Source organism: Manis javanica, chromosome 13 (genome assembly GCF_040802235.1).
Source record: "Manis javanica isolate MJ-LG chromosome 13, MJ_LKY, whole genome shotgun sequence".
In the NCBI taxonomy this organism is placed as follows: Eukaryota; Metazoa; Chordata; class Mammalia; order Pholidota; family Manidae; genus Manis; species Manis javanica.
In genome coordinates, this window is record NC_133168.1 from 47,345,054 (window position 1) to 47,358,824 (window position 13,771).

Below are 13,771 nucleotides of genomic sequence, written 5' to 3' on the forward strand. Positions count from 1 at the left end.
GTGAAATTTCATTCTAGAGGAGGTAAGGTGGCAGCTGGCAACTTTAAATGGAGTGGCTAGATATTTCAGGGAAGTGATACTGAATGAGTTTGGGATTTTACTCTAGGATCAATGAAGAGTGTTGGAAGTTTGATCAGAGAAGTGCCATGATCTGCCTGATATTTCAATGGAACCACTCTAGCTTCTAGACTGAGAATAGATAGCATGGGACAAGGAACAAAGGAAGTAGTTAAGAAAAGCTGGTCTCTTAGAATTGGGTGGTAGCAGCAGAGCTGGTGGTAAGTCAGATCCTGGAATCATTATGAAAACAGAGCTACCAGATTTGCTCATAGATTATAAGTAGTGTATGGAAGAAATGAAGGAGTTAGGAATGACTGCAATATTTTTTGGTCTGAGCAACTAGAGGGATGGAGTGGCTATTAACTGTGATGGGGAAGACTATGGATAGGTCTTAGCATTCATTATTTCTCTACAAGCTTACCTTACTCCTCAAAAAACAAAGAAAGTAATTGTTATTATGTATCAAAACCATCAAAAACTTTGAACCCTGGAGCAAAAAATAATCTGAAGCAAGCAATCCCATGTCAAGTTGTACAATGAAATAATGACAAGTTGGACGGATCAGTGTGTTCTAGATACTCTGATAGTCCATATGGTCTAAAGCATAGTGCAATTAAACTGCATCCACAATAAATGAGTCACAAACAAGAGCTACTGAAGACTTGCAAAAATACAATACAAATACCAAAGTGGATTTTAAGATTTATTGTGAAAAATCTATTTTGCTTTAGTTTTGTTTTATAACTTTCCCTCTCCTCCTTTCTTTTATTACCTTCTGCTTTATTATTATTTTCTCCTTTCTAAAATCACATCTTTTTCTTGATCTCTCTGTAGCCCATTGAATCATCAAGGCATTAACTTTTTACTGAGGTTAAAATGTGTGAATTAAAGCTCATCCACATCTATCATGTTTTATCTTAATCAGCCTCTTCCTACTAGCAATGCAAAAAACCAGAAATCTGCCACAAAGCCCAATAGGTAACAGAGGGATACTGATGACTCTTTTGTTGAGAGTAGGTGGAATAGGCACTTGCCCCATGGTTTGCCTGAGCAGAATATACACAACTGCTTTAAAAATAGAAAGTCTTCGAATAAAGAGAATCAAATATTTATGTCAACCTGAAAAAAAAATGCATGAATTTTAAAGCCAGAAGACTTGAGAACTATGCCTTATGCCTTAAAAGCTAACTTTTGGCAAGTACTTTACCCTCTCTGAGTCACAGTTTCCTCAGTTTCAACATATCATTCTATAATTTTTTATTTTCTTTTCTCCCTGTTTATCTTATTTATTTTTACTTTCATCTTTATTTTCTTTGACTCCTTCTGTCCACTTCTTCCCTCTCTTTTTTCTTTTTTCCTTCCTTATTTTCTTCTTTCTTTCTTAGTCTGCTCCACAATTTGCACACGTGATATAGGTATTTCCACTCCTACTATGGCATTTCTAAACCCTCCCTATTCTTTTATGCACTTCCTAAGTAGGTAAACATTGGCAAGTTGTTTAATTCCTCTGAACTCAGTTTCATTATCTACAAACACTGAGATAAAACATAAATGTGTGTATTGCTATAAGAATAAAATAATATATGAGCAAATATAATAGTTGTCTATTGCCATATAGCAACATTGCCACAAACTCAGAGACTTACTAAGACAATGCAAATTTATCTCAAATGCCCCAGAGTTCAGGAGTCAGCATGGCTTAGCTGAATCCTCTGCTTGGGGTTTCACTGTTTTGCAGTCAAGGTCTTGACAATGATGCCATTCTCATTTGGAATGTTTTCTTCTGAGCTTATTCAGATTGTTTGAAAAATTCAGCTCCTTGCAGTTGTAGGACTGAGGTAGCTGTTTGCTTTCTGGCTATTGACTGGTAACCAGAGGCCATCTGCAGTTTGTTGCCTTGTGGCTCCCAGAGTCAATACACAGCGTGAATGTTGAAGTAGGAGTGAAGGCCAGTAAGAGAGGATATGCTCGTGCTTCTCAACTCTTTTAAGAGCTGACTCTCAGTTAAACCCACTGAGAATAATTTCATTTTGAGACTGATTAGTCAGCTGGTTAGTAACCTAATCATAAGAGTGATAGCCCATCATATTTACAGTTACAGCACATTCATGGGGGTGGGGAGGATGTGCTATACATGACCATGGGTCCCTGGGAGTTTTCTTGGAATTCTGCCTGTTGGATGTGGCATACATGACACCCACTCCCCTCAAAAAGGACACTTAAAATAGATATTATAAGAAGTGTGGCTTGGTTTAATCTTTTTGACATACCAGAATTTTGACCGTATTGAATAATCAGTTCAGCCTAGGTATCATTAATAATTAGTGTTACCTCAAAGATTTCTTAAATTCATAAATTTTTGCTTCTAGACTGCATTGATTATTCAATATCATCAAGATTCTATTTTATCAGAAAGACTAAACCAAGCAGCCCTTTTTATAAAAGCTCATTTCAAGTGCCTTATTTGAGGGAAAGGGTGTCATGGTATGCTAATATATAATATATAGTATTACCATTATATATGGCAATATTCTCAAGACATTCTCTCCACATCTCATCTCTATATCAGGGAGCTGAGAGGTCAGCTTTATTTTCTTGGATTTCTTATTATGATGAATAGGTGGAATGCTTCCCAACTACTCAATCATGTCCCACAGTTCCTGCCCAGAGAGGAGATAGAAAGAAATTCAGTTCCTGGAAAGAGATTCTGGTTTTCCCAGCTTGGGAATATTCCCATTCATGGACCAAGCACCCAAGTGAACCAGGTGGATGAGAACAGGAATGCATGAGAGCTGTACATGAAGAAGGAAGCAGCCTACTGAGCAGAAAAGCTCAAGGTCTGCTAGGCTTGGGGTTGACTTACTAAAGCATGGGAAGTCCAACATCAGTCCAACATCAGTTCCAACAGCAGAATTAGAGGCAAAAAGGGAATAACTGTGTCCATATACATTTTAGAATTTTAGTATTTCTTCAGGAAGAATTTGAGAGTGTGATCCATTTAAGGGACTTTTTTTTCATTTCTCTGTGGGAACAAAGGATGTTCTTGATTAAGAGAAGAGGTTCATTTTGTTTAGTTTTATGGAAAGAAAACAATTTTCAGATACTTTATATTTTTGGCCTCATATAATCTGAGCTGGGTTTTTATCTGATTCATGTTGCACAACCCTGGCTAGTGCTTCCACCCAGCTGCATAAGGACAGCCAAGGAAGATCCCTTGAGCTTTCCTCCCAGCCAACCTAAGAAAATACAGAGGAAGAGGATCCAACCAGCTCTGCCCTATGCCTTGGACCAAATGCTTTATTGGTTTTCTGTGCATTCGCAGCAGAAGGAAACAAAGCAAGGGAGTCTTTCATTGAAATTTGGTTCTAGGCCATTTAGGCCCAATTAACAAAGTCAAAAAAAAATCAGTGCAGGCTAGTAGAGGCTAGTTCAGCCACTGGAGTTCTCGGTGGGTGTTTCCAGCCAACCTCAGGTAGCACCAGTCTTCCTTTGTTTGGTTTGTTTCCATAAAAATCTCTTAAAGTTCACACTACATATATATGCACACTCAGAAACTCATATACTTTATTACAACTAAATATATATACAGCATTCTGATATACTAATTTGGTGGAGTTTTAAAATAGACTTTTAGTTCCTTTTTCCTAAGGGGACCATGTGTACACTTAGCCAATATAAATAAGGATATATAGCATCTATATGACTTCAATCTGGAATAACCTTACATTCTCTTCCATAACTGTGATAGTTTTTATCAGGCCACCTACATTGGGATTTGTATCTTGTTTAAAAGTCCTCATTACTATTTTCAGAGTAGTCTTTGGTTTTTTATATCTACTTGCTCAAATTTCCCTATCAGTTCATTTCTATAGAGAGTTGACTCTTCTCATTTGTTCTATAAAATACTTTCAGCCTGTTTTACTTCTTAACCTTGAAATGCTCTCTCTCTTCTTTCTTCCTGTCTCTGGTAGTTTCTTTCTTCTATGGATGGATGGATAGATGAAGGGTTGGATGGACAGCAGATAGGAGGAAAGAAAGGAGGGGAGGGAGGGAAAGGACAGAGAGAAGAAAAAGAAACAGCAGTTGAGGATGTATCTATGTAACAGTGTCACACACAACACCATACAGGTTATGCATAAACTTCAGTATTAGTTTTCTTCTCCTGCGGTAGAGGATAGCCACAAAGGCAGGGGAGTCACAGGACTCCCAGAGGGCGTAAAAAAGGCTCGCAAAAGAGAAACTGAGGCTACCAAATACAAACTTCACTACCACACTGCTTGGCCTTTTCTAATGATCATGGAAAGGCTTTGCAGAGCCTACAAATAGGTTTAAGGGTCCATCTGGCACCTCTGAAATCAGGGAAGTCATTGATTCCCATTGTTTCGTGGTGGCCCTGGGATATGTCAGATAATCCACAGTCAGAAAAAGTTAAATATTGCCACCTCACTTAGAAATGTTGATGACCTGAAAATGTTAGTGAAGCTGTGATACAGTTAACTTTGGAGTGACTGTCTTCTCTTCCCTACATCGTTATTACTTATGCCAGCTTGTAAGTACAATTATAAGGAAAATGAGTTTGAATTAAGGTGCTGATAGACTATAGTTACTACTCCTACAAAATAAAATAGAACAAGTGTCTAACCTAGTTACATATGAACTGTGTTGTCATGATGCAAGAGGTAAACCAACCAGACACAGAGGATGCCGCTGCTGTGTATTACAACACCAACATACGTGAGACTACACTTTAAAAGCAACTTTGAACTGATTCAAATTTTATTCCTAAAATATTGTCACTCTCCTTTCTTTCCTTTTGATATGTGTAAGGCCAAGGACACTCTTAGGGTTCTGATTTCCTCTCCTTGGATCCCCTTTACCATCCCTGAAGGACCCCTCCACCAGTTTCTGCCCAATACAGGAAACCCTTGAAAGCTGCCTGAGACCAACTGAAGTGGTTTTCTCCACAGATTTGAGGCAAAGGAACTGAAGGTGCCTGAGAGCTTCTGTACTTCCCACGCCTCCTTGGCCAATTATCACTGACACAGAAATATGAAGCTCTTTTCCTCTCCAATCAGGACAAACGCTGAGTGAATTTTACATTCCAAAGAATTTGACATTGTCTGCAAATTAGGCTGAGGCTCCTGCCTGGTTTCTTTTGCTTCCCTGTCCTGCTAACCCTACTCCCTTCCTGGGGTCCCCTGCAAGCACTTTCTTCACAAATCACAAGGCTGGAGATCAGTATGCTAATGCTTCTGAAAAACCTGGCTTAAGAAAATACTGTCTTGAATACAAGAGGTAATTATAAACTTGGAGATGATCTGTCAGAAATTTCACAGTCCACCCACAGAACTGTCCCTCGTAGGACTGTCATCTCAGATGTGTCACTCCAAAAAAAAAAAAGTTGAAATCCTTCCCTAAACTAAACCTGTAGGAGTAATATTTTTATATATTCAGTCTTTGTACCACAGGAGAGAGGAAAAAATAAGTCAATGTCCACACAAGTTTAAAGATTCTTGTATCAATTATGGAATTTTTTAAGAGAGAGAAATGTATCACAATCTATTCATCCTTTAAAATTATTAATGAGAATGTTGCATTCTACTGATCTATTCTGAAGATGATAAAATTTCCACTTTAGGTGCTTTCCAGAGGAAGGTGAAAAGCAGAGGAAGAAAAGGGCAGGGGACAGGGAATGGAGGCATGAGAATCAAAACTTAACAATCATGCCTTTTGCTTAGTAAGTGCTTATTGTGGCCCATGCATCATTTGAATACCTGCACATATATACACATGTATGTATTTATCACCCAACAAGTCTACAGGTTGGGGACTAGTGTCATCTTCATATTTCAGATGGGAAAACTGCAACACTGAGATGTTAAGAGATTTGTACAAGGTCATCATGCAGTAGATGACAGACCCGTGGTCTGATCCCAGGCAGTCTGGTTCCATTGTCTGCACACTAATCTGCTTTGCTATACTACCTGTCCCTGGAGAGACTGAAAGAAATAAGTAAAAAGAGGCAGATACAGAAAAGAAAAAAATGGAAAGGTAGCTAAGCACGTAAAAACTGATCCCTACGTGAAGATAAAGGATTGGGCAGAAAGGTATCAACAGACACAAGGTAATGGAAAACTGATACAAAAAGACTCATATTGTAACACAATTGCAGAGATTTACACACAAAAAAGGCATGCCTACTTATAAAGACATTCCAATATACAAACCAACTCAGTAAAGGATGCACTTACAAATAAGCAGGACTAAGAAAGAATGGACAGGATCAGCATAATGAGACTGGGAGCTGGAATTCAGGCAGCCAGGCTACTATTGCAAGAATGGCTTCATTGGTAGGATTTGAAGGGAACTATCCATCTTTAGGAATAGAGAACAGAGGGGAGCCCCCATGAACTATCCTAGAAGGGAAAACTAAGTCCTTGATTTGGAATATCCATTTGTTTCCATTATCTTTTGCTGTGTAAAAACAACTCCAAAATTTAATGACTTGACACAATAACCTTCTTTTTTCTGATTTTGGTAATTTGTGTCTTCTTTTCTTTTTACAATTTTTTTAATTAAGATACTATTGATATACACTCTTATAAAGGTTTCACATGAAAAACAATGTGGTTACTACATTCACCCATATTATTGAGTCCGCCCCATACCCCATTGCAGTCACTGTCCATCAGTGTAGTAAGATGGCACAGAGTCACTACTTGTCTTCTCTGTGCTACACTGCCTTCCCCATGATACCCCCCACACCATGTGTGCCAATCATAATACCCCTCAATCACGTTCTCCCTCCCTCCCCATCTGCCATCCCACACCCCTCTCCTTTGGTAACAGCTAGTCCCTTCTTGGAGTTTATGAGTGTGCTGCTGTTTTGTTCCTTCAGTTATGCTTTGTTGTTATACTCCACAAATGAGGGAAATCATTTGGTACTTGTCTTTCTCTGCCTGGCTTATTTCACTTAGCATAATACTATTCAGCCATAAGAAAGAAACAAATTACCATTTGCAACAACATAGATGGAGCTGGAGGACTCAATAACCATTTTATTACATATCATCATTTTGTAGGTCACTGATTTGAACATATACAACTAGGCAATTGTTCTGTTCCTCCGGGTGCTGACTAACTGATTTTAACCTGGTGGCTGTGCTGAGCTGGAAAATCTAAGGTAGCTTCACTTTCATGAATGACACCTAGCCACTGTTAACTGGAAAGCTGAGCTCTGCTAGATGTCTGTCTCTTTCCATGTATTCTCAAGCCTTTCCAAATGGTCTCAGCAGCATAGTCTGATTTCTCATTGTGTGGCTTGGGGTTTCAGAAAACCAAACCAGAAGCTAGTCTCATAAAATCAAGGTCTAGATCTAGAAGTGGCCAAGCCTCTTTCACGTGTTCCATTAGTCAAAACAACCTTGTGCTGTGGAGAAGCCAAGGAAGCCAAGGACACAAAGTTGCTGTTGAGGCTTCAAGAATGCAGAGGAATTACAAGGTGCTTGGATGCTTGAGGTTGAAACAATGTAACAATATATTTCTCCCACCCCCACCACTGGGACTCAGTCGTATGGAACAGCTTGTTGATCATAGCCATGGAAGCCCATTAGTTTATAAAATGGTACCAGGGTAACCTTTACAGAGATAAATTAAAATATAACTAGAATCCTGAATACACCTATAGTGATCCAATAGCTCCCACTGCAACGGTTCCTGGGTGCTGGCCTCTGCCCTGCTAACTTTTTAGAAAATGTGTAAAAGGCATGGCCCTGCTGAACTCGGGGCCCAGCCTTTGGATAGGAATCCACTGAGCCAGTGCTGATGCTAATAAACTCAGTTCTCGCCAAACAGCTCGGTGTCCCCACTCCTTTTTCATAGTTCTGGCAACAGTGCCAGCCCAAGTTCAAGAAGAGGGCAAATAGACCCTACTTCCTGACAGAAGGAGTGTCAAAGAGCTTGTGGCTATTATTCAGCTGCCACACTATTCAAGCAGAGGCAGCCTAGGAATGCACGGATGTTTGAGAAACCATCAAGGGTTCAAGCATGGACACTTTCCAGAAGGAAGTGTCAGGGGAAGCTACAGTTTAAGAGCAAAAAATGTCTCTGAGGCATCTAGTAAACCGGAGGGTTGGATAATTATAGAAAAGGAAAGAAAATGAGACTGTGTGGCTACAGTCACATGTTTTATTTGGAACTAACCATACAGGCTGCATTACTTGGCCCAAAAAGTTGTCTTCATGCTCTGGATTACGTGTTTACATTGTGAATGTTGTGTTGCCTGCCTACATGGCTTTCTTGTTCAGACTCCATAGTCTTGTTTTTAAGATCATAAATTTCAGAACTTTTCATTGTCCTTTATGATTCTAAAGGAATTTCAATCTGTAAATCTATCTGATATATATGATCTGTTAATAGTACCTAGCTCCAATTCAGCATAACATCTGCTCTATTTGCTAATCAAGAGGCATCCACAAAAGTAGGAGTGGACACCTACCTACCTGGTAACAGCACTGCACCATTGGTAATTATATCAGCAGGATTTCTTCTTCCCAGTCCAAATAGAATAGTTCAAAGCTAAACAGATGATGTGGGCAAAGCATTTACTCTGGAGTCAAGTAAAAACTACCATTTGCAAAATAGGTGACTTGTTTAAGGCATACTCGATATGAACTTAGTACCAGTTATTTTCTAGAATTGTTGGGATCATTTAAGAAAATATATATTATGTGAATAGCACATACTAATCATTCAATAAATTATAGCAAGCATTATGAATATCATATGAACCCTAATATCATAATGCAAATAGGAAATTAGAATAAAAGAATGCAGAATAAAACTCATAGGAGTAGCACATGGATCTGGCTAAACCTGTGTACCTCTAGAATTTAAATTTCTTAATATTTTATTTTATATGTGTAACTCATATTATGCATATGTGTATGAGTTTATATGTGTAACTCATATAATTGTGTATTGTAAGTAAATCAGAAAATGTATGTTATGTTATGGCTTTTACCAAAATCCATTTTTAGAAATATTGTTCATTTTATGGTAAATTTGACCAGTGTCTGATTTGGCTAACTATCTGTTTGTTCATCTATTCTTCATGAACATGAAAATTTAGAAGATATTATTGTTAATGGGAAGTAATGGATTTAAAAGTAACATTTTTGAGGGACTGCTTTCATGTCCAAACATATTTTTTAGAGAACAATCATTTCTTAATTATTCTTAGTATACTGAAAAGTAATACACCTGAAAATTGTACACAACACATCAAAAGAAAATTCCTAATAGGTTAGTCGTCTTCTAATATAGAAAAGTCCACACATCTATTTTATAGTTTCCCTTAGTATGGCATTTCCTCTTTATTATCAGGACCTGGGCACCAGTCAGCACGTAATATTTGTTTCCTCTTTTCTGCACCCTCCAATTAGAATTAATCTGTCCGTCTCACGCTTTTAAGAGGAGTATGTTGTGTTTTTTAAGGAAATACTTAGTATTGTTATTTAATACTTTAAGAGTTTGTGTTTATGCTTGTCTCCCCCACTTCATTATGAGCTCACGAAAGGCCAAAGACCATGAGCCTATGTTCAAAATACCAACCAAAATACAAATCAAAAGACATTGTGTATAAAAGATATTTTTAATGTAAAATATAATATCAAAAACACAAAGGTACTAAATTTATTAATGCACACATAAAACAACCATGTACTAAATCAACCAAAAATAGATGATAATATAATCAATAAATACTAGTTTTTTATAGCAACAAATGTATTTTTATGATGGGCTATTTAAAACATATAGCCTTACTGGAGTGTTTCTGAACTAGTTTTAATCAAAAAATATACAGCACTGCAATTCTAGTGTCTTGAAACAGATTTGCAATCAGTAGTAGCATCTTAACCTTGGAATGTGTCAGAAATGAAAATTTATCTGGCTTCACCCTAAATACACTAAGTCAAAATCTCTGGATCTGGAATCAGGAATCTCTGTTTTTAACAAACTCTCCAGGTGATTTTGATGCACTCTAAAGTTTGAGAGATACTATTCTAAATACTTGTATAAACTACAAGCTAGAAAAGAATTAAGGAGTCTTTTAGTCTAGTCCTTTACTTATTGGATGAGGCAGTGAGGCCAAGAAGGGTTAAGGTACTTGCCTAAGTGGCAGAACCAAGATCACAGCCAGAACTTTTGATTGTAGACCAATGTTCTTTTCACTTTAATCCCTCCTTTAAAAAAAGCAGTTTCTCTTAAAACAAAACAAAATGGCTTTGAACTGATACCACGTGGAATTTGAATCCACACTAGGCGAAATTTGGGATCCAAAATATAGTCACCACTTGTTATAAATTGTCAAGTTAACCAAAAGTTATTAAGTAAAAGGAAGCATGGAAAGAAAGGTTGTATTCTTTTGGCTGCTGGGAAGGAATCATGCAGTGTATGATCTTTCTATTCCTTCTGTCACTGAGTAAGAAACACTTAGGCACGTGCATGTACACACACAGTTAAACACAGGAGAAATTTTGTTCCAAATACGCAGCTCCGTCATGATGAAGCCCTTCCTCCCAATGATGGATTTAAGAGTAGATAACTGTATCCTGTTCTACCTTAGAGGGAAGACATTTGTTCTTTCACCACTAAGAATTATGTTAACTAAGGTTTTGTAGATTTCCTTCTTCAGGTTGAGGAAATATTCTTTTGTTCTTTCCTTGCTGAACATTTTTATCCTGATTGTTTTGTTAGAATTAGATTGTGTTAAGTACTTTTCTGTTTTTGTTGAGATGAGTTTTTATATGATTTTTTTCTTTTTTACTTCGTAAGAGTAAATACATTGGTCTGTTTTCTGTTAAACCACCCTTGTATTCCTGGGATAAAGTCCACATATTATAATATATTGTTATAATATATAGGGCTCAATTTGCTAAAATTTCATTTGGAATTTTTCTACAGATTATTCTGAGGAATACTGATCTGTACTTTCTCTTATTTCTTTGTTTTGTTCTTGGAGTGCCTTTGCCTGGTTTGGGCGTCCGTTTACTTTTAGCCTCATAAAACAAGATAGAAAATATTCCTTACTCATTAATTTTTGGAATACGTTGTGTGGAATTAATATTGTTTTACCTTTAAATATTTGTTAGAACTCATCAAGTAAACAATCTGAGCCTGGAGTTATCTTTATGGGAAGTTTTATAACTACAACTTCAATCTCTGTAACAGATAATAGCAGTGTTCAGATTATCTATTCCTGCTTGGGTTAGCTTTGATAACTAAAATCTTTAAAGGAATTTGACAATTTCCTCCCTCCATGGCCTAGAAACTCTCAAAACATTATAATAAGGAAATCACAGGACTCACCTCATTGGTTCCCCATTTGTCAGAAATCAATGTCTTTGTAGCCTTACGTACAGTGTTTTGAAAATTATTGTTTCATGTTATTTATACATTTTTAAAATTTGTTTCATATGTATGGGTAAACCCCATCCATAGTTCTTCACCTTGACCAGAAGTGAAAGTCTTCCAGCATTCTTTTGTTTAGTGTTTACATGGTATATATTTTCCCATGTCTGGCATATCTTTTCCCATGCTTTTACTTTTAACCTCTGCTCTTTTCTATTTATATTACATTTCTTGGAGACAGCCTATAGCTGTACCTTTTAAAAAACAATCCAATCTATCTCTGAATTCTCTTCATTTTAATTGGTGTGTCAGGTTATTCACATTAAATATAATTATCAATACTTTTTAATTTAAATCTTTTGTCTTGCCATTTGTTTTCTAATTGTCCCATCTGCAATTTGACCCATTTTTTTCTTCCTTCTTTTGGATTGTGGATCGTTCTTTATTCTGTTTTGTTCCTACTGCTGATTTATTACCATTTCCTTTTTTATTTAATTGTTTAGTGACTGCTTTAGGGCTACAATATACCTCAATATTTCAGTTCACCTTCAAATAATTTTTTAAACTCATGTGTAGTCTAAGAACCATTTCTTCCATTTACCCATCTCATCCTTTGCTATGTTTGTCATATATTTTATTCTAAAAATGATTTAAATTACACGATGCATTGTTATTATGTTTGCTTTAAACAGTCTTCATAGCTTAAGGAGATTAAAAGATTAGTTAGGAATAAGATATCCATCTTCCATCTATTTATTATTTAAGATGCTTTTCATTCCTTAGTTTAAATCCAAATTTCCTTCTGATATCATTTTCCATTTCCCACATTTCTTGTTGTATATGTTCGGTAACAATGAATTCTCTCAACTTTTATTAATCTGGAGAAAACATTTTATTTTTCTTCTGTATTCAAGACATACTTTCACTGGCTAAAATTCTAGATTTTCCATGTTTTCTTTCAGTGTTTTGAAGATGGTACTATAGCCACTGTTTTCTGGCTTCTGAATATTTCTGCTGTTATTCTTAGATATGTTCCACTAGCATTATGACTTTTTCTCTGGTTATGTCTCAAGGTTTTCTCATTTCCTCTGATTTTCTGTAATTTGATTATAATGTGATTGGGCATCGTTTTCTGAGTTACTTTTAATTGATCTTCCTGGATCAGTGATTTCATCAAATTTGGAAAATGTTCTCCTATTATTACTGCAGATTATTTTCTGACACCCCTCCAGCCCCATCCTTTTTCTCTGAGATTTCAATTACTTATATATTATACTGCTAGATAGTGTCCTATTGGATATTGATTCTTCACTTTGTTTATTAAATGTATTTTTCCTCTTTGTGCTTCACTGTAGTTAGTTTCTATTGCTATGTCTTCAAGTTCACTGATCTCTTTTTCAACTGTGTCTAGTCTGTTTTAATTCCATACAGTGCATTTGCATTTTTCATTTCTGATACTGTATTTTTCAATTTCAAGAAGTTACATGTGGGATTTTTTATATCTTTTACATAAAAGAAGATTTTCTCCTCATTATTTCATCTTTTGTTCTTACTTCATGTCCATGGGGTCATATTTATAAGAGCTGTTTATACATCATTGCTAATTTTATCATCCCTATCACTTCTGGATCAAATTCTATTGCTTGATCTTTCTAGTAGTTATGGGTTATATTTTTCTACTCATTTGCAGACTTTTTAAATTTTAATTTTAACTCTGGTTGGTGATGGACATTATGGATTTTATACTATCATTTGCTCTATTTTGTAATATTTCTTTAACATGTGTTGATTTTTGTTCTGGCATGTTTCTTGTAACATGTAAGTTACAGATAAATTACATAATAGATAAGTTACTTATAATCAGATCATTTTGAGTCTTCTTTTATAATATTTTGTACTTTTTCATAGTCTGTAATATAAAATCTAAAATTTCAAGTGCTGCCTTGATATCTTTGAGCTTCACAGGGCTCCAAAGGCCTTGCTGTGAGTTTCTCTGCACTCATCAGATATGCCCCCTGCCGACTGGGAAAGGCTGCCCGTCTAGTTCCCCTGATCAGCTAGACCAGGTGCACCACTTTTGGTCCTCAACTTAACATGTTTCATCTTATTGTTTCAACCCATGAAATTATTCAATCAAGGTAATAATAACATCCCACAAGAATCAGGGGATAAATCTTGTGACAATAAAGCCTGCCTTCCACAGGTCCTTTGGGATTACTTTGCTCTCAAGTACAACCCCCATGTGGCCCTGAGAGGCAGATGGTGTCCACTCCCCAGATGGTCATCTATGTGGTTAGTA